The sequence below is a fragment of the Vicugna pacos genome, chromosome 34, assembly GCF_048564905.1.
Source record: "Vicugna pacos chromosome 34, VicPac4, whole genome shotgun sequence".
In the NCBI taxonomy this organism is placed as follows: Eukaryota; Metazoa; Chordata; class Mammalia; order Artiodactyla; family Camelidae; genus Vicugna; species Vicugna pacos.
In genome coordinates, this window is record NC_133020.1 from 22,592,501 (window position 1) to 22,597,279 (window position 4,779).

Genomic DNA, 4,779 nt, shown 5'->3' on the forward strand with positions numbered 1-4,779 from the left:
TAGGGTTAGGGTTAGGGTTAGGGTTAGGGTTAGGGTTAGGGTTAGGGTTAGGGTTAGGGTTAGGGTTAGGGTTAGGGTTAGGGTTAGGGTTAGGGTTAGGGTTAGGGTTAGGGTTAGGGTTAGGGTTAGGGTTAGGGTTAGGGTTAGGGTTAGGGTTAGGGTTAGGGTTAGGGTTAGGGTTAGGGTTAGGGTTAGGGTTAGGGTTAGGGTTAGGGTTAGGGTTAGGGTTAGGGTTAGGGTTAGGGTTAGGGTTAGGGTTAGGGTTAGGGTTAGGGTTAGGGTTAGGGTTAGGGTTAGGGTTAGGGTTAGGGTTAGGGTTAGGGTTAGGGTTAGGGTTAGGGTTAGGGTTAGGGTTAGGGTTAGGGTTAGGGTTAGGGTTAGGGTTAGGGTTAGGGTTAGGGTTAGGGTTAGGGTTAGGGTTAGGGTTAGGGTTAGGGTTAGGGTTAGGGTTAGGGTTAGGGTTAGGGTTAGGGTTAGGGTTAGGGTTAGGGTTAGGGTTAGGGTTAGGGTTGGGTTAGGGTTAGGGTTAGGGTTTGGGTTAGGGTTAGGGTTAGGGTTAGGGTTAGGGTTAGGGTTAGGGTTAGGGTTAGGGTTAGGGTTAGGGTTAGGGTTAGGGTTAGGGTTAGGGTTAGGGTTAGGGTTAGGGTTAGGGTTAGGGTTAGGGTTAGGGTTAGGGTTAGGGTTAGGGTTAGGGTTAGGGTTAGGGTTAGGGTTAGGGTTAGGGTTAGGGTTAGGGTTAGGGTTAGGGTTAGGGTTAGGGTTAGGGTTAGGGTTAGGGTTAGGGTTAGGGTTAGGGTTAGGGTTAGGGTTAGGGTTAGGGTTAGGGTTAGGGTTAGGGTTAGGGTTAGGGTTAGGGTTAGGGTTAGGGTTAGGGTTAGGGTTAGGGTTAGGGTTAGGGTTAGGGTTAGGGTTAGGGTTAGGGTTAGGGTTAGGGTTAGGGTTAGGGTTAGGGTTAGGGTTAGGGTTAGGGTTAGGGTTAGGGTTAGGGTTAGGGTTAGGGTTAGGGTTAGGGTTAGGGTTAGGGTTAGGGTTAGGGTTAGGGTTAGGGTTAGGGTTAGGGTTAGGGTTAGGGTTAGGGTTAGGGTTAGGGTTAGGGTTAGGGTTAGGGTTAGGGTTAGGGTTAGGGTTAGGGTTAGGGTTAGGGTTAGGGTTAGGGTTAGGGTTAGGGTTAGGGTTAGGGTTAGGGTTAGGGTTAGGGTTAGGGTTAGGGTTAGGGTTAGGGTTAGGGTTAGGGTTAGGGTTAGGGTTAGGGTTAGGGTTAGGGTTAGGGTTAGGGTTAGGGTTAGGGTTAGGGTTAGGGTTAGGGTTAGGGTTAGGGTTAGGGTTAGGGTTAGGGTTAGGGTTAGGGTTAGGGTTAGGGTTAGGGTTAGGGTTAGGGTTAGGGTTAGGGTTAGGGTTAGGGTTAGGGTTAGGGTTAGGGTTAGGGTTAGGGTTAGGGTTAGGGTTAGGGTTAGGGTTAGGGTTAGGGTTAGGGTTAGGGTTAGGGTTAGGGTTAGGGTTAGGGTTAGGGTTAGGGTTAGGGTTAGGGTTAGGGTTAGGGTTAGGGTTAGGGTTAGGGTTAGGGTTAGGGTTAGGGTTAGGGTTAGGGTTAGGGTTAGGGTTAGGGTTAGGGTTAGGGTTAGGGTTAGGGTTAGGGTTAGGGTTAGGGTTAGGGTTAGGGTTAGGGTTAGGGTTAGGGTTAGGGTTAGGGTTAGGGTTAGGGTTAGGGTTAGGGTTAGGGTTAGGGTTAGGGTTAGGGTTAGGGTTAGGGTTAGGGTTAGGGTTAGGGTTAGGGTTAGGGTTAGGGTTAGGGTTAGGGTTAGGGTTAGGGTTAGGGTTAGGGTTAGGGTTAGGGTTAGGGTTAGGGTTAGGGTTAGGGTTAGGGTTAGGGTTAGGGTTAGGGTTAGGGTTAGGGTTAGGGTTAGGGTTAGGGTTAGGGTTAGGGTTAGGGTTAGGGTTAGGGTTAGGGTTAGGGTTAGGGTTAGGGTTAGGGTTAGGGTTAGGGTTAGGGTTAGGGTTAGGGTTAGGGTTAGGGTTAGGGTTAGGGTTAGGGTTAGGGTTAGGGTTAGGGTTAGGGTTAGGGTTAGGGTTAGGGTTAGGGTTAGGGTTAGGGTTAGGGTTAGGGTTAGGGTTAGGGTTAGGGTTAGGGTTAGGGTTAGGGTTAGGGTTAGGGTTAGGGTTAGGGTTAGGGTTAGGGTTAGGGTTAGGGTTAGGGTTAGGGTTAGGGTTAGGGTTAGGGTTAGGGTTAGGGTTAGGGTTAGGGTTAGGGTTAGGGTTAGGGTTAGGGTTAGGGTTAGGGTTAGGGTTAGGGTTAGGGTTAGGGTTAGGGTTAGGGTTAGGGTTAGGGTTAGGGTTAGGGTTAGGGTTAGGGTTAGGGTTAGGGTTAGGGTTAGGGTTAGGGTTAGGGTTAGGGTTAGGGTTAGGGTTAGGGTTAGGGTTAGGGTTAGGGTTAGGGTTAGGGTTAGGGTTAGGGTTAGGGTTAGGGTTAGGGTTAGGGTTAGGGTTAGGGTTAGGGTTAGGGTTAGGGTTAGGGTTAGGGTTAGGGTTAGGGTTAGGGTTAGGGTTAGGGTTAGGGTTAGGGTTAGGGTTAGGGTTAGGGTTAGGGTTAGGGTTAGGGTTAGGGTTAGGGTTAGGGTTAGGGTTAGGGTTAGGGTTAGGGTTAGGGTTAGGGTTAGGGTTAGGGTTAGGGTTAGGGTTAGGGTTAGGGTTAGGGTTAGGGTTAGGGTTAGGGTTAGGGTTAGGGTTAGGGTTAGGGTTAGGGTTAGGGTTAGGGTTAGGGTTAGGGTTAGGGTTAGGGTTAGGGTTAGGGTTAGGGTTAGGGTTAGGGTTAGGGTTAGGGTTAGGGTTAGGGTTAGGGTTAGGGTTAGGGTTAGGGTTAGGGTTAGGGTTAGGGTTAGGGTTAGGGTTAGGGTTAGGGTTAGGGTTAGGGTTAGGGTTAGGGTTAGGGTTAGGGTTAGGGTTAGGGTTAGGGTTAGGGTTAGGGTTAGGGTTAGGGTTAGGGTTAGGGTTAGGGTTAGGGTTAGGGTTAGGGTTAGGGTTAGGGTTAGGGTTAGGGTTAGGGTTAGGGTTAGGGTTAGGGTTAGGGTTAGGGTTAGGGTTAGGGTTAGGGTTAGGGTTAGGGTTAGGGTTAGGGTTAGGGTTAGGGTTAGGGTTAGGGTTAGGGTTAGGGTTAGGGTTAGGGTTAGGGTTAGGGTTAGGGTTAGGGTTAGGGTTAGGGTTAGGGTTAGGGTTAGGGTTAGGGTTAGGGTTAGGGTTAGGGTTAGGGTTAGGGTTAGGGTTAGGGTTAGGGTTAGGGTTAGGGTTAGGGTTAGGGTTAGGGTTAGGGTTAGGGTTAGGGTTAGGGTTAGGGTTAGGGTTAGGGTTAGGGTTAGGGTTAGGGTTAGGGTTAGGGTTAGGGTTAGGGTTAGGGTTAGGGTTAGGGTTAGGGTTAGGGTTAGGGTTAGGGTTAGGGTTAGGGTTAGGGTTAGGGTTAGGGTTAGGGTTAGGGTTAGGGTTAGGGTTAGGGTTAGGGTTAGGGTTAGGGTTAGGGTTAGGGTTAGGGTTAGGGTTAGGGTTAGGGTTAGGGTTAGGGTTAGGGTTAGGGTTAGGGTTAGGGTTAGGGTTAGGGTTAGGGTTAGGGTTAGGGTTAGGGTTAGGGTTAGGGTTAGGGTTAGGGTTAGGGTTAGGGTTAGGGTTAGGGTTAGGGTTAGGGTTAGGGTTAGGGTTAGGGTTAGGGTTAGGGTTAGGGTTAGGGTTAGGGTTAGGGTTAGGGTTAGGGTTAGGGTTAGGGTTAGGGTTAGGGTTAGGGTTAGGGTTAGGGTTAGGGTTAGGGTTAGGGTTAGGGTTAGGGTTAGGGTTAGGGTTAGGGTTAGGGTTAGGGTTAGGGTTAGGGTTAGGGTTAGGGTTAGGGTTAGGGTTAGGGTTAGGGTTAGGGTTAGGGTTAGGGTTAGGGTTAGGGTTAGGGTTAGGGTTAGGGTTAGGGTTAGGGTTAGGGTTAGGGTTAGGGTTAGGGTTAGGGTTAGGGTTAGGGTTAGGGTTAGGGTTAGGGTTAGGGTTAGGGTTAGGGTTAGGGTTAGGGTTAGGGTTAGGGTTAGGGTTAGGGTTAGGGTTAGGGTTAGGGTTAGGGTTAGGGTTAGGGTTAGGGTTAGGGTTAGGGTTAGGGTTAGGGTTAGGGTTAGGGTTAGGGTTAGGGTTAGGGTTAGGGTTAGGGTTAGGGTTAGGGTTAGGGTTAGGGTTAGGGTTAGGGTTAGGGTTAGGGTTAGGGTTAGGGTTAGGGTTAGGGTTAGGGTTAGGGTTAGGGTTAGGGTTAGGGTTAGGGTTAGGGTTAGGGTTAGGGTTAGGGTTAGGGTTAGGGTTAGGGTTAGGGTTAGGGTTAGGGTTAGGGTTAGGGTTAGGGTTAGGGTTAGGGTTAGGGTTAGGGTTAGGGTTAGGGTTAGGGTTAGGGTTAGGGTTAGGGTTAGGGTTAGGGTTAGGGTTAGGGTTAGGGTTAGGGTTAGGGTTAGGGTTAGGGTTAGGGTTAGGGTTAGGGTTAGGGTTAGGGTTAGGGTTAGGGTTAGGGTTAGGGTTAGGGTTAGGGTTAGGGTTAGGGTTAGGGTTAGGGTTAGGGTTAGGGTTAGGGTTAGGGTTAGGGTTAGGGTTAGGGTTAGGGTTAGGGTTAGGGTTAGGGTTAGGGTTAGGGTTAGGGTTAGGGTTAGGGTTAGGGTTAGGGTTAGGGTTAGGGTTAGGGTTAGGGTTAGGGTTAGGGTTAGGGTTAGGGTTAGGGTTAGGGTTAGGGTTAGGGTTAGGGTTAGGGTTAGGGTTAGGGTTAGGGTTAGGGTTAGG